The 24288-nt window shown below is 41.7% G+C and overlaps 1 protein-coding gene and 1 long non-coding RNA gene across 2 annotated transcripts in view; one reads left to right on the top strand and one right to left on the bottom strand.

Annotated features, from left to right (window-relative positions):
• The first annotated feature begins 361 nt into the window (after positions 1 to 361).
• LOC121835319 overlaps positions 362 to 24288 on the top strand; it is a 162354-nt gene continuing 138427 nt past the window's right edge. Inside the window, exons 1-2 of the mRNA XM_042289352.1 lie at positions 362 to 602; positions 784 to 1087. The gene's annotated coding sequence lies outside the window, so the exon portion shown is untranslated. The remainder of the gene's footprint in view (positions 603 to 783; positions 1088 to 24288) is intronic.
• LOC115324132 lies at positions 15106 to 15879 on the bottom strand. The gene is made up of 4 exons (XR_005717009.2): positions 15540 to 15879; positions 15428 to 15482; positions 15291 to 15360; positions 15106 to 15230 (listed from the first exon to the last, which is right to left on the bottom strand). It is a non-coding gene; the product is annotated as an uncharacterized LOC115324132 (long non-coding RNA).

Below are 24288 nucleotides of genomic sequence, written 5' to 3'. Positions count from 1 at the left end.
CCCCGGCAGAACAGCAACACCGACAACGCGACCGGCGACATGGCTTCGGTTAGGGCAACGAACTTTTTGAAGCTAACGGTAACGACGGTAACTGCTCGATTTTTTCTTTCCATGTTGGTTTATCATTATTACCTAGCTTATTATGTTTTCTAAAAATAATAACATTAACGCACTCAATTTAGTCAATTACGATTCTTTTTTGACCCTGTTTTTTTGTTTGTTTTTGTTTGACAACTTCAGTTGTCGTCATCCGGCTTGAGGAGCGCTGTGTATGCGCGATTACCGGAAGTGGCCTTGAGTGGGACCACTGGTTATGATTCCACTGTGGTCCGCGCCCGGAGAAGTTTCAGTTGCGGCTGAGGACTGACCGTGGAGGTACCCGTTCGGCTCATGCTTTGTCGAGTATTTAGCGGTCGTTTTGCAAAGGATTTTGCGCGAGTGAGTAGAAAGGCTGCCGCCGCTGCTTTGCAAGTGATGCAATTCGTTCGCGCTTTGTTCCCGTGAGCCTGGTACGCTCCGTAATCGCTCTCTTCGGCGTCTCCTTCACCATCGGAGGAGAAGCCGCACGCTTCGGTGCGTCGTTGATCTACGTGTCTTCGTCTGTAAGTGCTGTGTTTTGAGAAAAGACCTGTCTCTCCTCGTGTCGTGCTGTGCGTGCGTCGACGTTTCCTAAGTAATCCCTCCTAATTCAATTCTCTTATTGTCAACTACCAAATCTAAAATAATAATAAAAAAAAAATCTATTATACCCTTTCTTTGTATTACCCCACTTTTCTTTTCTAGAAATTCATTCCAAACTACGCAAGAACACGACTAGAGTGACCTCAGCCCTACCTGAAAGACCCGCGCATATACGTGTGAGCCTCGTGGTGAAGAAGTACTTTTTGTTCTTGTGAAGTGCGTCGTTACGGACCTGAAACACTCGCGCATTTCCCTGTGTAGTGTGAAGAAGTACTTTTCCTTCTTTCAATTGTGCTTCGTTACGAAAGTTCCCACCTCAACGAGCCTTTCTGTGTGCACTTCCCTGGTGAAATGTGGACAGAATTGCAGCGAGAGGAGTCCGCACCTAGACGACAAGCAAGGAAAGGTATTTGATTCCACTCTCTCTCTCTCTCTTAGTTTGAATATTCCGAATATTTATTTTTCTCATCCGGAGACTCCCAACGCATTCACGCCAACGGGCACTCGCTTTCGCCTTTTCCGAGGGAAGATGGCAGCGCGCAGAAGGCGATTTCTGCAAAGGTCTATAAGACCTTTGCAGAAATTGCCTTCTGCGCGCTGCCATCTTTGTCTGCTGGGCTGTGGAACGCCTTCCAAGCATGCGCTGTTGATCTGCTGTGCGGTACATCGGACGCTGCGCATGCGTCCGCAGCTCAGTGACTCAGCATTGTTTCCCCGCTCGCTTCGTTCGAGACCGCAGCTGGAAAGCTCGAAAGAGATTAAAAGTGCTTTTCCTTCTCGAGTAAGAAAATAAAACTTTAGCGATTCGAAATCTCCGTGTAAAAATATTGATATAAAACGAAAGTATTCCATTTAAAATGAAATCATTTTCAGTGCGTCTGTACACACACTTCTTGCGCGGCACAACAAATTTATCTGCGTTTATTAATACCGTTTTTAAACTTACAAACGAGCAGCTGCTCAGAAATATTTTTGCCTTCCAAGTATGCGGTGAAATCGATATATAAAATAATTCCATTTAAATTAAATTTCTTTTCACACCTATCAGAGAATTTCATTACATATTAGAAAATATATATTTCGGTAACACATACAAAAAAAGAAAAAAGTTTTCGGTGCCTTAGAGGGTGAAACGGGGGATAGCGGCTTCGCGCGTGGCCGGCGATTGGAAGTTCCGTGTTCTCATTAAAAGTCATAATAAAAACAGAACTATTCGTTCGAAAAAAAATTATTTTATACCATGCGTCTCCTACACACACTGGCACGCTATACTAAGAGTGTCTATCTGCGTTTATTCATACCTTTTTGTCGACTTACGAACGACCAATCGCTCAGAGAGCGCGAAACTTATACTTTTGCCTTCCAAGTAAGCGGTTTGATCGAAGTAAAAGGAGTTTAACTCAGAATAAACTAAAATCCTCTCTACAACTCTTAAAGAATTTCATTAGCTTTCAGAAAATATATATTTCGGTAACACATAAAAAAAAATGTTTTCGGTGCCTTAGAGAGTGAAACGGGTCAAGTTGTAGAGGCCGGCTTCCCGCTCGCGACGTGATTCGAAGTTGTGTTCGCGCAAAAATAATAATAATAATAATTAAAAAAAAAAAAACTATTCGGTTTCAAAGAAAATCCTTTTCCGTGTACAAACATTTCTTTCGCGGCACAAAAAATTAAGAACCTCTATCTGCGTTTATTTTAAACTTGAAAACACGTCGCGCGCGACGCGTACTTTTTTTGCCTTCCTAATTTAATCAATATTGTTTCCTTCAAAAAATCGTAGAAAATCCCCAATTCATGCTACGAGTGCGCGCTTTGGGCCACAGATGCGCACCGATGAGCGCATCATTTGACTACAAATAGTTTTTCACTATATTTTTTTTATAAGTTTGAAAAGGGGAAATTCTTCCCTGTCGGAGCAAAAAGATCGCGAATTTTCGGTAATGTTCCTCTCATCGAGATCCTTTGACCTTACAAGAATTCATTGAGGTTGAATTTTTGCATGAAAATAACATCGGAAGTATTTTTAATTATTTTTTCAGTGTTGAAAAATATTTTTTTTCTTAAAATCCAACATTTATCATATCGTTCCAATATTTTTCTGTCATTAATCCCAATGTCTTAGTTTTGTGTCATTGCTCGATTGAATTATTAATGTACTATGTTCTCCGTCGTTCTGTATTTATGTAGTGTCATTTGTTTTTTCTTTTTAGCATTTTGTATGGTACTATTGCGTAATGTTGCCTGTTCTGGCCTAGAAAAACCATTTCTGATCTATAGAAAAAAAAAAAAAGGCACTTACCAGGTTGAATTCCCTGCGAAGAGTCAGGTGCACGCGTGATCTTGGTGTATACATAGATTCTTCGTTATACTGTACATGTTAGATTGGTCGTACTGTTTACTATTTTTATGCGAGACTTGGAACGATGCAAATGCCCCGAGTTCTTGTTTTCCTGTGCAAATACATTCATGGATTGATTCATTATCGAGATCTTAAAATATCCAGATCTCTTTGACCCCGTGACCATTAGGGGACCAGATTTTGATGTTTTTAACCCGAAGTTCGTAGCTTTTAATACTTTTGTAACTATCCTGTAAACCATTTGTTGCGCATCATTACCAAGGCGTCAACCTAACGTAACCTATTTATTTATTATGTATTTAATTTTTTATTTATATTATGCTTTATTTTTATTTTTTAATAAACATTTCTGGTATAAGCTAACCTATTTATTTTGCTTTTTTATTTCTCTCATTAATATTCTATTCTATTCGGCTGATATCGCGAATAGTTTTGCTGACTTCTTTCGTTCGTGTTATTCCCCTCCTATGAGTAGTTCTTTTAGTGCCACTAATGCTGGTTGTAATGCTTTTTTGTCTTCGTTTACTGTTGGCGCAGAAGAGATCGTAGAAGCCATGAGGGAACTGAAACCCAAATTATCGAGCGGTGTTGATGACATACCTATGTTTATTATAAAAGGCTGCTGCTCTTTACTTGCCCCTGTTTTGATGCAAATTTTTAATATGTCTCTAGCACAAGGATACTTTCCCGAGCTTTGGAAAGTGTCTGTAGTTTTTCCTATTTTTAAAAACGGTGATTCGACATTGGTTAATAATTACCGTCCTGTGTCATTGTTATGTAGTTTTGCAAAAGTTTTTGAAAAAGTAATATATAAACGTGTTTACTTTTACCTTAGCTCAATGATATCTGCATCTCAACACGGGTTTTTGAAGGGTAGATCAGCTGAGTCAAATTTATGCTCGTTTTTAACGGTTACTCTGCACCAGTGGTGTCAAGTAGGGGACAGGTAGCTGCAATTTATTTTGACATGTCAAAAGCGTTCGATTGTGTATGTCATAATTTACTGCTACGGAAGCTTGCCTTGCATGGTTTCAGCCCGCATCTTTGCGCGTGGTTTTCCACGTATCTCATTGGTCGTCGAAACTCTGTTCGCATTTCTGATAGCTACTCTGACGAGTTTATTTCAAGTTCTGGTGTACCCCAGGGATCTATCCTGGGACCACTTTTATTCCTTTTGTTCATAAATGATCTTGCTTCCCGTATTACACATGCAAAAATTCTTTTGTTTGCCGATGATGTTAAGCTTTTTATAAGTGTGAGGTCACTATCTGATTGCTCCCGTCTCCAGGCTGACATAGAACGTGTTTCTGAATGGTGTGCCAGAACCCGCTTGTCACTTAACCCCAAGAAAACTAAATCAATTGTGTTATCCAGAAAGCGTGACATACTTTATTTTTTATATAATTTGGGAGGGGCCCCGATTCCTCGGGTTCCTTTTACCAAGGATCTTGGTGTATTCATCGATAGTTCACTATCCTTTAATAATCACGTGTTTATAACCGTTAATGCAGCACTGAGAGTGTTGGGAATGATTTCACGGCTGTGTCGCCAGTTTTCTACACCCCGTTGTTTACTGCACTTGTTTAAGACATTAGTGAGGTCAAGATTAGAATTTGGCTCAATCATTTGGAATTCATTAACGTTATCTCAGGCTCTTTCAATAGAAAATATACAAAAACGAATGATTAGAATTGTGTATGACCGTTATATTGGAAGGAAATATTTTTACCATTATGAAACTTTACTTGTTCGATTTGCGTTGCACAAGCTTGCTGTGCGGAGGCAATACAGAGATTTTATATTTCTTCACAAAGTTGTACACGGAGAAGTGAATTCAATTGGTCTGTTGCGTTTCATAGATTTTCATGTTCCGTCAAGGGTCAGTAGGAATGTGCTAACCTTTTACCCATCCTGTATGTCATCTGTGTCTCCTTTATCGAGGATCCAATTAGCATTTAATAAGACCCATCTTGACATTTTTCTTTGTTCAAACCAGTTCATGTTTTATGTGCGAAAGTGGATGTCCTTGAATTACCTATTGTAAGGCGGGTTCTGTATAGTCTTTCAGTTTCTGTTATCTGTTTATATTTTCATTGTGACAAGTATTTTAATGTTTGATATAGTGCTGTGTTTTAATTTTCTTTATGTGCACCACATATTGGTGCTGTTTATTCGGCACCAATATGTGCACCACATATTGGTGCCGACTGAGCTGTTTATTTCAAACAGCTCAGTCGATTATATAAAAGCTGGCGTCATTGTTTGCGATCTGAGTGACCACCTCCCAATATTCATTTCTCTCAAAAGTTTTCCGAAAAAAAGTTGTAGGACAGAGCGGACATTAGTACAAAAAATAACTTTAGATCGACTCAACGCTTTTCAGACCGCTGTTTCAAATACAAATTGGAGCCGGGTACTGTGTGAGGATAGTGCAGACGGGGCTTATAACACTTTTATAGAGTTATTTCTTGGACTGTATAAGACATATTTTCCTTTTACTTCTATTAAAACAAACAAGCGCATAAAGAAGCCTTGGATACCGAGAAATTTACTCTAAAATTAAGATAAAAAACGCTTTATATGGTAAATTCATAAAATCCAAGGACCAGAAGGACCTTAAAGTATTTAAAAACTATCGCAACAACCTGACAAAAGAACTAAAGCGCGCCAGAACGCGTTATCATTTTGATTTGTTCAAGGCCACACAAGGACGCACTGACATCATGTGGAAGCAACTAAATTATCTTCTTTATCGTAATCGCCCCTTCAGTTCAATTGAAAAAATTCTGTGCAATGGTACCGAACTTACTGGATGTTCACTGGCAAATGCTTTTAACGAACATTTTGTAAATATTCTGGGTACTACCGAAACCGAAACTCCTTTGGTTTTAAATGATAAACGAAACAGTGATTCGATATTTTTAGATCCCGTCGTCGAACCAGAAATTATAAGCGTGTTTCTTCAGCTTAAAAATAGTTCTAGTTGTGACGTCGATGGCATCCAGATAAGACCGGTAAAACATGTTATTCATCTGTTAGCACCTGTAATAACTCATATATTTAATATCTCTTTATCTACTGGAATTTTTCCTAAGCGAATGCAGATTGCCAAAGTTTCAGTATTGCATAAAAAAGGAAATGTAAATGAAATGGGAAACTACAGGCCAATTTCAATATTACCAGTGTTTTCGAAGGCGCTTGAAAAGGTTATTCATACACGTTTGACTAAATTTTCAAATGAGTATAACTTTATAACTCCATCACAGTATGGATTTATAAAACACAAGTCGACAGAATCTGCCTTACTTGTTTTAAAAGAATTTATTTTACAAAGCTTTGAAAACAAAAATATGGTTCTTGGAGTCTTTATAGATTTCACCAAGGCGTTTGACTGCCTCAATCATAAAATTTTACTATCTAAATTAGATAATTATGGAATTCGAGGGCACGCTTTACAGCTGATAAGATCTTATCTGAAGCCTCGAGCACAATATGTTTATATCAATGGGAATTCTTCCACTATAAAACCTATTCCTTCTGGTGTACCACAGGGTAGTATATTGGGCCCCTTCCTCTTTAACATGTACGTGAATGATATAGTCAATATTAATGTAAGCGCAAAATTTTTAAACTATGCTGATGACACGAGCATACTGTTTTCTGCAGATGATCCTGACCTATTATTCAATATGGCGAATCTGGCCCTGTCTAGGTTACAAACGTTTAGTCATTACAACGCATTACAAATAATTGTAAATAAAACCAAAGCCGTGCTTTTTCGTCCTAAAAATAAACTCGTTACCATTACCAGGGAGATAGTTTTGAATTCAACCAAAATCGAGATTGTGAATTGTTTTAAACTCTTAGGTGTCATGTTTTCTGAAAATATGTCGTGGGAAAGTCATATAAACTCCCTTATTCCAAAGCTATCCCAAACTGTGGGCATGTTAAATCGACATCGTTATATTTTACCAACAAGCGTTAAATTATTAATATATAATTCTCTATTTTATTCTCACTTAAATTATTGCCATTTAGTTTGGGGAACAACAACTTTAACAAACCTAGAAAAGTTACATGTATTGCAAAAAAAAAGCACTGAGGGCTATAGCTGCCGTCTCGTATGATTTTCACACAGCTGGCTTATCTAAAAATTTCGCGTATTAAACGCGCATGCATTATATGATTACAGGCATAGCACTAGCCTTAAAGTAGAGCAACTTAAAGACTCAACTTTTTTAACAGATCTTGGAAATTTATCAAAAAATGTTCATAATTACCCTACCCGAGGTGCTGAGTGTTGGGAGGTGGCTACACCAAGAACAAACTATGGCAAACAAATGCTTAAATACACTCTCCCCAATTTACTCAATTCGTATAAGACTAAAGGTATAGATTGGGATAAGTTATCCCTAAGAGAAGTAAATTCATCTTTTTTCTAGCAGCTGAAGGTAGTTGCCTTTCTTTCTTTGTGATCTTTGTAACTAGTTTTTGCATAATTTTATCTCTGCTGTCTGTCCTGCCTCAATGTAAAAAAGGGGAAAAGGAATCTAAAATTTGTTTTAAAATGTGTGATAGCGACAATCATTGTACAATTTTTTTTTTCTTTTCTCCTCTTGAATATCGTTTTTTCCGGCTCTGTTGCTGCTTTCTGTAGGCGGTCAGGGACCCGTCAGGCTGTACCTGACAGCTTTTTTCCCTGATCGCCACCATCTTATGGTGGAAAATAAACATTATTATTATTATTATCATAGACTGTAAAGTTGTTTGTGGGCACGTAAAATAAAGATTTATTATTATTATTATTATTATAGTATTATATGATATATTATTATATGCTTCATTGATGGCTTGATTGATTATATTATTATTATATAATATAGAAGGGTATATACAACTGCAGTTATGGGATTGCTGCACCAAACTGTGCCAAGGGGCTAACCCTGCCTACATTCTGCTACATTTTTCCAAAATATGGGTAATTGGCGCCAAGCCAGCGCCAAAGGACCATTTCGGTCGCCTTTCAAAACCGAAACTAAACTGAGTACCGTAATTGAGCATGTGTGAGCTAGGTGGCGCAAGCGGCCGTCCGACGCAATGTACCCTGCATCAATCGTGGCATTGTAACCCTGGAGCCGGGGAAAAGAAGGGACGTAGGACAGGAACAAAACTCCAATGTCAGTATTGAACCGGCTCGCCTGCACCCTTGCTTTAATTACATCAATCGTCCATCCGGTCTCGCATTTTTTTCCCCGGCGTTTCTTCTTTCGCCCTCTCGTCGTCTCCTCGTCTCGCATTTTTTTTTTTATTTTTTTCAGTGTTTGATGCGGGCGTGTGCGAACGCTCCGACGCTAACGTGCTCGGTACCAGCCATGCCGTCACGCTGTGAAACGAAATTATGTTTTTGCGCGGCGGGAGTTACTTCTTGAGCTGAAACACTCGCTTCTGAAAGCAACGGCCGTGGGAAAACTATTTGGTCCCTGCCGGCCAGTCCGCATGTCGCTACAGATATGGAGCTTCCTAAACTAAAACATAAGGACCGCCACATGTTCATCAACATTCCTGTTCTTGTTTAAATCATATTACTACAAAAATCCCCTTTTAACTCAAAGACTGCTGTGTGGAAGTATTGATTATCTAGGTTTCTCTCGGTTGGCTTTCTTTCAAGAGGGACCCCGGTGCTTAAAAAATTTGTCGCGAAAGAAAGTTGGTGAAGAGAAGTGAGCTAAAGCAAAGAAGGCAATATCTACACGTTGAACCCACACAGTGCGCTTGTTTGTCTCGAATTGAGTCGTTGCACAAAGCGCCCCAAGAACGTTTTGACCCTGACTCGCGATGTCCTGCTCCTGCATCGATGCGCTCAGGTTCGTTTTCTCTGTTTAGCTTGTACCTCGCCTGCCGGCCTTGCAAGCACGCGCCGCTGGGCTGTTTATTCTCGCATGCTGGGCAGTTACATTTTACATACATTTTTTGAATCAGTTGGCGACGGAGTGCGGTTTCGATCGAGCAGGACGCCTCCCCTCGCACGACAAAGCACGTGCAGCTGCAAGCCTGCCGAAGTTGCCCTGAAGTGCATGCAAACATGATTGCACGACAGAGGCGGCAGCCGGGACGCTTGCAATCCACTGTTTTACATTTACTTTTGACGAACATCTGGCTCGTCGGGAATGAGTAGAACGGTGGCAAGCGGTCTTTCAGAATTGCTCGGTAGCGCGTACAGCACTGTACACTTGTGGGACCTCTCAATGTCTCTTTGGAGACATTGAAAGTGGACATTCATTACTAGCCTAAGTCAGAGTGAAGCTTGCAGTAGCTTTGCAGAAAGTTTCGAAAAGCAAAAAATACCCGCTGGTTGTAATGCACCTTTTTCTTGTTTGCAAATTCGCATTGCACTGCAGTAGCTTGTGTTTCATCAGTCGGAGACTGCTTACATTTATTATATAATATCACTAGTCAACCTAATGCTGTGGTATTTACTACTAAGCTGGTCATTTTAAAAGAAATTTTAATATGTGCAGTTTGGTTCTTATTTACCTATAGTGGGTACATATGTATGTATCATTTAACTTAAGCATTGCAAAATATCTCATGTCATTCACATTTCAGTTACACCTTGAAAGACTCCTAGTTGGTCGAACTTGACCTTAATTCGTTTATTTCGGCGAGCAAAGTGCCCTTCGTTTGTCCAGCACTTGAAATGAATATTTTTGTTTTCCTAAGAATATCTGCTCCGAAAGCCACTTTTGGTGCTCCGAAACACTGCTTTGGCTGCTCCAACAGCCCCTTTTGCTGCTCCAAAACATTGTTGTGGCTGCTCCAAAGGCCACTTTTGCTGCTCCAAAACACTGTTTTGGCTGCTCCGAAAGGTGCTACAAAACGGCTTTGGCCAATCACATCACTGCAATCGTCCAGAGAAGTACCCCAAGTGGTTTTCCAAAGATTTTCGATATTACTTGAGGTTAAAATTACATTACCACAGATTATATAAAAAAACGAAGCATGGCTTAGGTATGAAAAATTTACCATCTGTCGTGAAGTAACAAAAAAGCTTCTTGCTAGCAACCAATATCGCTACCGCGGGCAATTGGAGCGTAACCTGAACAAGCGACCAGAAGAATTCTGGCGCTATGTGAAAAAGCACACCACGAAGGACTCTTAACAATATATCTCTGAGCAACGGTTGTTATTGAAACGTCCCCAAATTCTGTTTGTGAGTTGTTTTCGCATCATTTCAGCTCATGCTTTTTTAATGCCACCACCCCTTTACCCGTGACATGTAATACTACTTTTGATGACTATTTACCCTTTACTAGATTTACAGTTCACAAAGTGCTTTTAGCTATTGGAAAGTTGAATTCTAAACTGTCCACAGGTTCAGATGGTATTCCCAACATTGTTGTAAAAGGATGTGCCGAATGTTTTGCTCCTGATCTTGAAAAAGTGCTCAACTTGTCCATTTAGAATGGTATCTTTCCAGAAAAATGGAAATATTCGATAGTCGTCCCAATTTTCAAGTCGGGTAATTCTTGTGATGTTAGTTATTATCCTCCTGTTTCCCTTCTCAATGCATTTTCAAAGGTTTTTGAGAAGCTAATGTAAAATCGTTTGTATAATTATTTTAAAAGAAAGTTTGTTCTTGTACAGCAGGGTTTCGTCAAAGGCAGATCCGTCGAGACAAATCTGTGCACAATTTTAAATTTTGCTTTTCCAATTATTCAGTGTCGGGGCCAAGTAGACACAATATATCTGGATATGTCCAAAGCCTTTGATAAGGTCAATCGAGAGTGCTGTTGTTGAAACTCTGGGACTATGGCCTCAGTCCTGGGTACAATACCTGGTTTAGGAGTCATCTTCATAAAAAGCAGAACTGTGTAAGGGTATCCGACTTCTTGTCTCGTCCATTTATTTCTGTGTCGGGAGTGCCTCAGGGCTCGAAACTTGGGCCTTTGTTGTTTCTTATTTTTATAAATGATTTGGTGTCGTCTGTAAAACACTCTCAATTACTTATGTTCGCAGATGACGTGAAGTTGTTTCGGGAGGTCACCTCAATCACTGACTGCACTTTGCTGCAGGACGGTCTTCGTTCAGTGGTAGAATGGTGCAGTTCTAACAATCTTTTCTTAAATCCGCGCAAAACGAAAGTCATGTTGCTGTCGAGAAAGCGTCACAATTTATCCTATGTATATGTTCTGTAGAATGAAACGACCTGTCGGACCACGCAGATGCGAGACCTAGGTGTACTTGTGGACGACCACCTTTTTTTTCTTTCTCATGTAAACTCCATTTTTAGCCAGTCATTACGCACGCTAGGCATAATGTCTCGCTTAACTGGACCATTTATCACTCATCACTGTCTTTTGAGATTATATAGTCCCATGTGCGTTCGAAACTAGAATTTGCATCTGTAGTCTGGAACTGCATATCTATACCCAACAAACCACTGGATGTCCATTGGACATCTGATAGATATCCGCTCAAGATGTTCAGACGTCCCCAGGAGATCCGTAGCCGTCCGACGGACGTCCCCAGGACATCTGTCAGAGTGCCAAAGGTAACAAATTTGCGTGTCCGTCGGACATCCGAAATGGGATCCTTCTGCAGGCCAATTTCGGATATTCGGATGGCACGCCTGAATTCACTCTACTTTAGCCCAGATATGTTGTAAACCAGTCAAAGCACTAACCTGACCCAATTTCTACTGGGCAGAATTTCTTCGGATATCCCATGAACATCCGATAGAGGTCCGATTCAGATATATCAAACATCCGTTTGACATAACCTGTCTTACTGAAACTTGGTTATGTGCCGAAATACATGATTCACAATATTTTACGAATGACTACACTGTGTTTCGCCGCGATCGTGATTATAGCGCCACTGGTCAACGTTTCGGCGGTGGGGCGTTAATTGCAGTCTCGAGCAAGTTAAAATCGTGCCGTAGACAAGACCTTGAGACTTGTGATGAGTGCGTATGGCTCGAAATTTTATTGCGTGATCGTAGTAAATACCTCATCGGAAACTATTACTTCCCACCTAAATTTGAATGCTCAACTTTTATTTCACACTTCGACACTTTAACAAGTCTAATCAATTTTAGCGAATACAAAGTGCAAATTTTTGGAGATTTTAACCTTCCAGGCGTAGACTGGGCCCTTGGCAGACTTGATTGTTGTGATTACCTGACAGAGAGCAAAGCTTCTTGGTTTGTGCCACTTATCAACTTTTATGGTCTTTCACAGCACAATAATCTAACGAATGCTTCTGGCAATACACTTGACTTGCTTTTATCAAACTTCCCTGTCGGCGCGATAGCGTCTTCGTCACACTCCTTGGTGAGGGTCGATGCTTATCATCCGCCCTTTGAAGCCGAATTTTACTTGCCATGTTTATCGCGAGAACTATCGAAATTCATTTACTGTTACGAAAAGGGAGATTACTTCAGCATTTACAGGCATGTAGAATCACACGCGTGGTCTGAGTTATATGATTCGAATGACTCAGATTTTGCAGCACAAAAATTGACTTCGGTAATGAAGGAAGCTATCGGAAAGTATGTGCCTAAAAGGCTCGTTAAACCGAGGAAATTTCCGAGCTGGTTTTCGAGGGAATTGAAGACGGCTCTGCGTAAAAAGACTCGTTTTCATTGTCTATACAAGAGAACGTGTAAACAAGTATGGTACCAAAAGTTTTCCAACTTTCGTTCCTTAGCTAAAATATTGCTTGCACGTGACAAATACGTCCACGAAAGACATGTTGAAAATAGTCTATATTCTGATCCCAAATCTTTCTGGAAACACGTAATCACCAAACCGCATTCGTTTTCACAACATTCAAGTCTGCGCTCTTCTAGTAACGGTGATACTCATTATGTTACATCGCCAAAAGACATCGCTGATGAGTTTGCCTCGTTTTTTAGCAGCTGCTACTTACCGCCCATACATTCGGTGAAGTCAGATCTAATCAATGATCCCAGTGATGGGGACTCGCTCTCCCTGCTCAGTGTTGCTACACGGGACGTTGAAAAGGCGATAAAAAAACTCAAGCCGAAATCGTCAGTGGGCACTGATGACATTCCACCATTTATTATTAAAGGATGCTGTGGGCTTCTAGCGCCAATTTTAGCCCATATTTTTAATGTATCTTTGCGTACCAGTATGTTTCCAGCAATATGGAAGGAAGCCATAGTTGTGCCCATTCATAAAGCTGGTGATGCTGGTATTGTATCAAATTACCGTCCCGTGTCACTACTGTGTGGTTTTGCTAAAGTATTTGAAACCATTATGCAAGAATGTCTTTTCTCTCATTTATCTAAGTATCTGACGCTGCAACAACATGGTTTTATTAAAGGGCGCTCTGTCGAAACTAACCTTTGTACTTTTCTACACTACGCAGCCCCGGTCGTTTCAAACCGAGGGCAGGTTGACTCGGTATATTTCGATCTTACAAAGGCTTTCGACAAGGTTGACCATGCTTTGCTTGTACATAAATTGAAACAATATGGTTTCGCCCCTAAACTTTGTGAATGGGTTTATAGTTACTTGTCATCGAGGAAAAATTTTGTTCGAGTTGATACTGTTTTATCTAATCCGTTTATCCCAACTTCAGGCGTACCCCAAGGGTCAGTGTTGGGGCCACTGTTGTTCCTGGTATGGTATTTTATTGTGATAAATGATATTTTAAAGTGTGTAAAGTTTGCTAAAGTGCTTTTATTTGCCGATGACATTAAGTTATTCTCAAGTATTTGTTCTGGAAAAGATTGTGATGCGTTACAGTCTGATGTTTTGAGTATTTTGCAATGGTGCTCATCCAACCGTTTGCCTTTGAATATAAACAAAACTAAAGTCATCTCGCTAACTAGACGTAAAAATCCTTTACATTTTAAGTACACGTTGGGAAACTGTATTATTACTCGAACTGATATGATCAGGGACCTCGGGGTGTTAGTCGATTGCAAACTGACGTTCAGTTCTCATGTAACTACTATTTGTGGTACCGGGTTCAAAATGCTTGGTATGATCTCCCGTTTGACTCGGCACTTCCAAGCACCTGAGACCATATTACGTTTATTTTGTGCGCTGGTCAGGCCCAGGCTCGAATTCGCTTCTGTCGTGTGGAACCATTTAACGGAGACTGAATGTAGACGTATTGGAGCGGTGCAAAGGCGTTCGGTTTGCATAGTCTATAATCGATACTTCCACAGGAGACTTTACTTCGACCACCATTCTCTGCTTAAGATTTTGAATCTCAGCACTTTGGATGACCGAAGGCATTGCCGAGATGCGGCTTTTCTACAAAAGCTTATCCAGGGTGTAATTGACTTACCTGACCTTTTGGGCAGCATAAAGTTACGTGTGCCAACGAAATTCACGCGACAGTGCGACATGTTCTACCCCGACATGCGATTAAAGGAGTCACCAATCTATCGTATTCAGCCATCATGCAACCTCCTTGTCCAGCACGATTTTTTTTCATGCCTTATTTTACCTTTAACACCTGATGTGTATTTTATGTACTTTGTTACGACTGTTTTATTATGCTGACTGTTCTAATATGACTCTTGTGGTTTCCATATGTTTGCATGTTTCATAGGAATCTGACTTCTGTGCACCAATGTCAGAACCACTATGATGTTTTTGGGCACGCAATAAATAAATATCAATCAATAAAATATCAATCAATCCGTGGGACATCCGTATACGTCCGACGAACATCCCCAGGACATCCGACAGAACGCCAAAGCAAACAAAATCGCACATCCGTTGGACATCTGAAATGGGATCCATCTGCAGGCCAATTTCGGATATACCGGGAACATCCGATAGAGATCCAATTCAGATCCACCGAACATCCGCGGGACATCCGACACAGCGCCCAAGCAAACAAAATTGCACGTCCGTCGGACATCCGCAATGGGGATCCCATTGCGCATGTCCGACGTACATGCAATTTTGTTCTTTAGATGGCATGCCTAAATCCGTTCTACTCTTGCCTGGATATGCTGTAGCCAGTCAAAGGACGACCCTGAACCAATTTATATTGGCAATATGGTTTTATTACTACACTCGTGTCCTATCCATACAGGTGCTTCTAGTGGCCATACTCTTCATTCATCTCGGAGGTTGGTGTTCAATTTTTACCCATTGGGAAACCATCTTGCCCTGTGTAATCTTGCAGCTGTTTTTTCATGGTCCTAACAAAGAACCGAAGAAGGTATCAGTACGGGAAATTTCATAGTACATCCAGAAAGTACCTGTAATTGTGTGGCATACTGTAAGGTGACAATCCCCGGCGTGGGCAGGTCCTCTCTGCATCGTATGGCCCTAAGAAAACAAGTTGGAGACAGTATCGGTATGAGTGAACGTAAATTTTGCAACACTTGGAAGTTACCTGTTGCTGAGTAGTGTAGTGTAAGCTGTTCGTCCCTGGCATGGCAAGGTCATTTCTGCACCAAGGAGAAAAGATGAGTGCACGCAACTTTTACACCAGTATCGGAACGTACCTGTAGCTGAGTGACATGGTCTAAGGTGCTACTCCCTGGTGTGGTGAGTAGCCCTTGCTACACCGCATGGACCTAACAAATCAAGTTGAAGAACGTATGAGTGCAGACAAATTTCACGACACTTTTAAAACCTTTTAGTAGCCGACTAGCATAGTGCAAGGTACTAACTGTTTTACCATAACATGGCAAAGAGCAAACGCTGCAGCCCCGCAAGACAGTCAGAGCGAGTTTCATCAAAATGTAGCCGTCGTGCATTCCTCCCGTGGAGTGTTGTCATGTACTTTGCTCTGTCACTTTAATTGGCTCACGGGGGCCATAGTTTTCACCCTTAGCCATGTTATGGTGAAGCGGAGTGTACCATTAAGGCGCATTCCCACTGGCGATGCGATCTAGTCGTGCGATAACTTTCATTGTAAAAACGACGCGATTTGACCAGTCGCTACTCGGTCCGACTTTTTTGCGATGCAATCTAGTGGCGGAGCGGCTGAGCCAATCAACGGCGTTTAAAGCAAGAGTTTTCGTGAAACGACTCGCCAACGAAGGCGTTGGACTCGCTCATCGCGCACGCCGGTGTGACCATGTAATTTTTTAACGCGATCTAGTCGCATCGCGCGACTGCTTACATCGCCGGTGGGAATGCGCCTTAAGAGTGGTAACTTGGGCGAGTTGGTGATGCATTACAACCAAAAAAAGTGCAAAAATTGGATGAAGGACGAGTGAGAGGAATGTAAGCGACCAGCACTGACTTGCAACTGAATTTTTATTTGGAAAAAACATAAAACCCCCTCGAACCACCAAAACATGAAACACCGCCAATCTTATCAATGTGATTACAATATTGCTTCGTAACGGTGTCCTTACGAAGCAATATTGTAATCACATTGATAAAATTGGCAGTGGTTAATGTTTTGGTGGTTCGAGGGTTTCATGTTTCTTCCCAATAAAAATTCAGTTGTAAGCCAGCGCTTGTCGTGTACATTCTTCTCACTCGTCCTTCGTCTCATTTTTGCACTTTTTTTTGGTTGTAACAGAGTGTAGTCTTTGCCGTGGGGAGCTCATTCCTACATCTCGTTACCCTAACAAAACCATTTGAAGGGATGAGTGCAGACAACTTTCATTAAGTAAATTTTACTATATTTGCGACACAGTTTGATCTTCAGGGAAATATTAAAGATGCCTATACAACACTGGTTCCATACTTAAAAAATAGGCACAAAATACAAGCCTTTGAACTGTAATTTTGTGACTAATTACCAAAAAATGTTGCTTCACAGCTCTGGAAACAAATAGGCACATATAACAATGTTCAAACTTGCCTTGTACACGACTTGACTGGTAGTAAAAAAGGATAGCACATTTCATAGTAGAAATTACCAGGGGCATTTTTATGGTCAATGGGCTCCGTTGATGCCTGCTCACTGGCCTTTCCTGAAAATACAAAAAGAAATGGGTTCAATTAAAAGTCAAAAATAAATTTGTTCTCAAAAGTGGAGTGCCACTCAAATACGAAAGCAGAGCATTAAATGTACTTGCGCACCTTCTCTCCCACAAATCCACAGTAGGCCATTTCCTGCCATCTATGGAGTGCATCCAGTGTACGACGAGGCACCAGGGAAGTGATCTGTGCAAGGAAATTGAACATATCCATGTTGAAATTATGTTCTTAAATTGCATCATACTGTAAGCCCCGTGATCATCTGGGTGCACTTTGCAGTGATTGTACTAGATTGTGCTCTGCAAGAGGGCAGACGTGCATCCATTTTTCAGAGGTAGGATATATATAGCGATGTAATCATGAAACTGCCAAAGTGCAGACATGATGATGTGCCTTCATGTGTGTGCAGATAGCATATAATCAACATCAGAGTTTATGTATGGTATATTAACAACATATATCTGAATCAGGGATTGGCAGTATTTCAAATACAAGTATTTGAAATACGTATTTTAATACTTTGTGTATTTTGCATTTGTATTTAATTACAAATTGGGTAATGTATTTGACGTGTGTATTTAAATACTAAAACGTGGTTATTTCAAATACAATTGTAATTAAATACAATTTTGTGGGCGAAAATACATCCCTCAAATTTATTGTCACTATTCAGAGCAGGAAAAAAACTACGTTCTGCATCGAATGCAGTGTCTCTCAATCAAGCACAAGCGTTTAGTGACTTTGTGATTACAGTGCTACTCCAGGGCAAGAATAGTGACGAAACCGACGTTCACAGACAGACTGGCTAAATAAGTGCCTGTGACAACCTGTGATGCTTTCCAGCCTGATTTCCATCCATATTTTTCTTGGAACATACTAAACCGGAAGGGAGGCGGGGGAGTGTGTGTGTGTGTGGGGGGGGGTGGGGGGGGTTAGGGGAGGGAGCCGCGAGCCGCAGCTTGGCCACCCCTGGTCTATACCAAAATTTATAATCCACAAAAAAAAGCTGCTTGAAGCTCTGTATTTTTTTTTACCTATTACGTCCAAGCTGATTAGATTTTTTTGTCATTATATTTCTATTACGTTACTAGAGCCTCGCACACTAACTCCCGAGTGTGCGATGCAAAATTAAAATGAGATACCCAGAAACCCGTTGCAGGTGCCCTGAGGTCGCTGACGCAAATGTTGAGGAATGTATTTGGAAAAGTATTTGGAGGAGACCAAATACATTTGACTGTATTTGTATCTTGTACTTAAATGCTTTTTTGGAAATGTAATTAGATTTGTAATTAAATACATTTTTGACGAATTATTTTGTATTTGTATTTCAATACAAATTTGCATTTATTTTGCCCATCTCTGTATCTGATTAATTGAGAATCTTTAATTTTACTGAGCTAAACACTGCGCACTATGCACCTGCTTGAGATCCACTGTAGGAATGCAAATACGCTATAGGCGCCCTTTCACATTTTGCTTCTGCAGACTCGAGTCCAGCACCAAACTATGCCCCATGCAAGCACACATTGACCCACCATGATCCACTTCATTCTAAACGCGAGGCTTTCAGCGCCCCTGCCAAGCGCGAGCATGCAGTGCAAGCAAAGGTTCAGGGGAACATGCTTTTGCTAGTAGCTTCGGCTTCATTTGCACGCGAAGTGAAACAAACATTAGTAGCTTCGATCAAAGCCATTCATGTGTAAAGAAAACACGAAAAAAAAAAAACACAAAAAAAAACGACTGAACTTAGGACAGCAAATCCCTTGGTCTACTTTATGATTAAAAAAAAAAGCCTAACTGAGGAACACATATAAGGGGAAAAACACGGACGGCCCCCAACATAGCTGGAGTTGTAGCCGAACTCGCTTGCACCCAAGAGACCAAGCAGCCCTCTGACACCGTACCCGAGCTGTACGGCGCGGACTTTAGACGGCGCGGCGTCAGGTCCACACCGACGACGCAGCACCGCCCTCACATTCTCAGGCGTCAAAAACACAACTGTCCACTGTCTCTGAGAACAGCCCAACGCCTAACTTCCATGCTCGGCCGTGCTCGATGAAATGGAGAATAGTGGCGAGCGAGAGGCTCTCAATCACCGGTCCTAAATGGAGACTCGCACTTGCTCGCTTGCACAGACTTGAGAGCGGCTCATTCGTGTCCGCTCGCCTTTCATCTTTAAATTTTAGAAGTGAAAATAACACTCGCGAAAAGAGAAAGCGAGCGCGGGAGCAGGATAACAGCAGAGACAGCGGTGTTACGATTCCGGGCCGAGCATGCTCCCACTTCCAAGCGTCGTGGACTTCGAAGATACTGAGGAACGTTCACTGAGAGGAGAAGACGTTTATATACAGGAATATTTACATCATCATCTTTCAGCTTTGGCGTCTGAGAAGGGAAGACTCTTGACGAGTCCGAGCACCGGCTAATGTAGCCTCCTTGAAGTGGCGAGGGGGTCCCTGTCCAAGGTCCCGCGAGGGGAAAGGGCACTTTCGTCACCACGGGACGTCTCTGCAGGTCTCCCGGGACGCGGACCTCCCACGTGGTCACACCCCGGACCAAGCATCCCTCTCGTCCCGTCTCCCAGAAGATCGCGGGAACAGGCAGCTCTCCCGATCACACGCCGAGACCCAAACGTCTCCACTTGTCTACGTCGTTCATTAGCACCCGGTCCGAAGGCCGAGGAAGCGGGCCCCCGTTTCTCAGCGGGGTGTCAGGGGGGTCAGCTCCCGCTGTGCCGGGTGGCCCGCTCGGTGTCGCCCGGAAGCCGCACCCCACCCACGCCGCGTCGGTCGGCATGTTCGGCGGCGCCAGAATGCCGAGCCCGAGTCTCTGGTCACTCGATGGGTGGTCGATGGCGCTGCCAGGAAGCCGAACCTGCCCTCTGGGTGGCCGATCATAACAGCGGCTGGCGGGCCGAAAAAGGCGCCATTGCCTAGAATAATTCTGCAGTAAATACGTATGAAGCTTTTCCTGATATTTCCAGATATTAGCTATTTATTTATAAGTATTTCTTTAACAACTGAATATAAAATGTCGCTTAATTTATTTTGTTAGTAACTTCTTAATATTTAGGGTCTACGCGTTTACTTTTCATTTTTCTCATTTACTGCGGAGATGCACACCTCCGAAGCCAGGGAAGTGCAGCTTCCAGTTTCCTCCTATCATCGCGAGGACACTAACGACGCGGCGCGTTGCGGCAGAAGGGCAAACTAAGTACCGTGTTGGTGCGGCACTCGCAACTGATGGCTCCGGTACTCGCCACAGATGGTGGGGAGGCTCCTACAGATGGTGTACCCTCCAAACACACACAACCACCGCCCGGCCAAAACGGTGCCCCCCTCTCCATCTTTTCTCTTTTCGTTTTTTCCGATCGAGTTGTTTTGGCGTATGCTTTGCGCGAAGGCACTGAGCTTCCCCTCCCACTTAGTAAGGGCTGCTTTGTGCAAAAAAGAAAGGCGAGGATTGTGCTTTTGTAGTGGAGCACTACCGCAACTGAAGCGGTAATACTAAAAAATTGGAACCACCACAAAGTCGACGTTTCGAACCTGTTGCGCAGCACTGCTAATGAGATTTTTTTTTTGTTTCCCATGCCGTGCAGCTATCATTTCAAGTTTTGAACGCTGTAATGCAGCATATTCGTTTCTCTTACCAGAAGTAAAAGAGAGCACGTCACTTCCTCCCGGAATACCGCGATTCCGCCCAGTAATCGCAAACCAAAATCTAACTATTTCCCAATCTGCAGCCACGTATGGCGACAACGAGATTTTAAGTAATTTGAAACGTAAAAATGCTTTTAAAAGTCTGTATTCAGTACCCTAGCTGAAATGCGGGAGAGGTGACTGTCAGAAAAAGAGAACCAGATAGGGCATAGGTAACAGAAAGAAATGAGTCGTACTCAACAAAATAATTATAGCTAAAAATCTTTGAAAACAAACAAAACAAAGGGACCACTATAAAGAATGTTTTTAGAATAGTAGAACACATTAAGTTACATCGCCAATCCCAACCGAGAAAATAAAATATATTTGGAAAACGTTTGAAGAAACAATCGATCCATCGCAATACGTTTCTCTAATTAACCGACAAAATAAGGGGGAAAAAACTTCAACAGTCGTCTGAACAAATCATGAAAATCAATTTTGGAGCGATGTATGGCCCGGGGATAATAACAAACTTTTTTTTCAACTACGGGTTTATGTGATCAGAAGTATTTGTAATGATAATGTGGCACATGAACAATCAAGTTTCTCAAAGGTTGATCAGTAAATCATTTGAATTTCAATTTCTCATATGTTGTCACAAATGCGGCTAGGATTCCGCGTGTTTTCGGAGTTTATTTCTCGTGAAGCCAAAGGGTGTTTTTTTTTTTTTTGGAGTTTATTTTTCGCTGATAATTCTGGGTTTATCAGAGTTTATTTTTGTCAAATTCTCAATCATTTAAATTCGAATTTAATTCGCCTGTGTTGTTATAATTGAAAAAAACTTCAAAAGCAAAATAAAGTCCGGATACCATGACCCAATGTCTTGAAGGAACCTCAAAGGGCAAACCCCTTTTGTGAGTGGTTCTACGTACATATTTCAAGGGAAACTGAGGTGGCATGCCCTATGGACCAGTGACACTGTGCTTATATAAAGTTTTTTTTTTTTTGTAAAACACCGTCTTTTTTTTTCTGTCGTTTTGATTTCGAAATTTTGTGTTTTTCAGAAAAATCCTTATCGACGGAAAATGTACCGACTGAGTAAGACCGAGAGAGACCAGACCGGTTTTTAAGCCTCTTGCGACTTCTTAGGATCGGGTGCGCTGCAGCGGAGCTGGTCTTAAGAGATTGCAAGGGGCTTAAAAACCGGTCTCTTAGACAGTAGAACGCAGTATATTTATAGCGTATTTCAGCATTAATGTATGCTGCTTTGCGCGTGCGTGTTAGAATTTGATTTCGGATATTGCCGTTATTTCATTTCTTTCTCCGAGTGCTCACTGTGGGGCTGATAGTATTGTCAAATAAATAAATAAAACAATAAATATAAAAAGGGTAAAAATAAGAAATATCTCAACAACAGGCATGTTTGAATGCTTCCAGTAATTGATTACATAATTTTTAAGAAGCGTGTAAAATACCTTAAAACGTTTCTCGTAATAAATACTATTTAAAAACTGACACACATGGCTTCAAGGAGAAATCAACTACAAAAACTTTTTGGACGACTTCGTTTCATAAATGAAAGTGGGTAATGCCGTTATTTATATTAGATATCAGAAAACTAAATGAAAGTGTGTCATAAAATACTATTAAATGGATCGCATGCAGTCTTCAAGATTTAGAGTGAAAGCATTATACTGGTTCACAACTACCCTGAAAACCGAAATCAGACTACAGAAATAACAAAAAAACAAATTGAGCAAAAATATTTAGTCAAACTAGGTGTCCCCCAGGGCACTTTTAAAAGACCGGCATTATTTAATTTGTATATACATATGATATTTTTATCTAAACAATTCGTTTTCAGTATATCTAAAACACTGCATCTGACTAAAACGGCCACTCTTTGTGGGAAGCATTCCCCGAGGGGAAGCTTGTTCCCGGAACTGGCCGCTGTCGCCCCCCCCTCCCCCCCCTCCCCTCTTCGCGATCTTGTCTTTCCAGTCTTTCCCGGTGGGCGCAGCAGCCTTTGTTTCTCAACTGCGCATGTTACTCGCTGCGCAGACCCCGCGGGCCACTTGTCGCCGAATGGGCGGTCGCGGTCTCCGAGTGGTAGCAATGTTCCGGCTAGAACATCGAGCTTTCCGCCTGACAGCTCACTTTTACTACACAAGACAGTGTGTAGCTCAGTAGCAGTTAATTCGAGCGCGTTGTTATAATGAATACTTAAAAACGAAAGAATAAAAACGTAAAGGACGTACACGTGTGGTCGTCCGTGTAAGTCTTTTATGTAATCATTCTTTCCTTTTTGAGCTCAGTAGGTTTGAATAACATTCAGTCAACGCTGGGCGAACTTCTGGGCGAGTCAAGGCGAACTTCACTGACAAGTGCCACATTAGGGACATGATTAAAATGGTAAGAACCAACTAGCCCAAACAAAAGTCATTTTACACATTAGGGAGTTCTCGTGGATGGTTTCCGGTGGCCCGCGACGTTCTCCACTCAGCAACCCGCTACGAGATCTGAGACTCTGTAGGCAAGGCTAGCGCCGCGGATGCGCAACGTCTTCGTTCCGGAGAGCGCAGAGGAAGTGAGAGAACGGTCTACGAAAACTCCTTATTCTTTCCCCCAACTCAGCTGTCTGTTAACCCCTACTTTTCTCTTCCTTTTTGTTTTGTCTTTACGTTTTATTGTAGGGCTGCTGATGGAAAATTGTCGTTTTCTATTTACTTTGTTAGTTTGTTTTTCGCGAGCGGTGTCCAGGCCACGACCACCTCGATCCCTCAAAGGGATCGGGAAGCGGCGTCAGGGCCTCGCTTTTAGTTTGTATCTTTTGTGCTTTCTAGCAGCCCTGTTATCGTTTCCCTTCAGCACGTGTAACATGACCCTTCTCCCTCCCTCTCACACTGCATCGGCCCACAGAGGGGTCTCATCCAAGTGGAGAGAACCCTGGGAGCGTCAATGGCCTGTGGTCTGACTGACTCTCAACGGGACCGCGCACGGACGCTATGAGCCATTGGAGTCATTCCAAAGGAAAGAAGGCGTGACTTTCCGGTCGGGCACAACGAGGGCAGCGACGTGTTTTGCCCATTTGTCGCGTCATACTTTCTCAGCGTTGCATTGGCTCCGATGGTTCGTAGAGTCCGCTTCAGTCCATTCTAAGATCGCGGGGAAAGGACGTCCGCAGATCAACACGTTCAAGAGAATGCACTCTTGGGGAGAGAGGAAAAGCTGAGTGAGACGTGAGACCGAAGTAAAACAAAACCAAGGGAGCATCTTGTAGAATTCAGCAGCAAGCGTACCGCTATGAAAGAACGACCATCTTGTCCGGTGCCTCGTGATGAACTGATTTTATATGACATAGAAAAGAAGAGAAGAAAGAAGATAGGTTTTTTTAAAGTGAGATATGTAGGACAATCAATAGAAGAAGTGAAAGAGAAATAACAGAACACAACATTTTCCCCCCTCCCCTTTTGGAGAGAAGACGGGTATACAAGATGCACATAACAAAGCCAGTCATAGATATTATACATACAAAACAAAGATGCACGAAATCATAATTCAAAAGAAATTCAAGTTAAGCATTCATTATCACACTTGGCCTAGGCTATTTTTAAAACATTCGCACTCAACACTCATACTCTTGTACACAATATCTCAAATGACACTCTCAGAA

The sequence above is a fragment of the Ixodes scapularis genome, unplaced genomic scaffold, assembly GCF_016920785.2.
Source record: "Ixodes scapularis isolate PalLabHiFi unplaced genomic scaffold, ASM1692078v2 PGA_scaffold12__126_contigs__length_90152505, whole genome shotgun sequence".
In the NCBI taxonomy this organism is placed as follows: domain Eukaryota; kingdom Metazoa; phylum Arthropoda; class Arachnida; order Ixodida; family Ixodidae; genus Ixodes; species Ixodes scapularis.
This window is presented reverse-complemented; position numbering and strand designations above follow the sequence as displayed.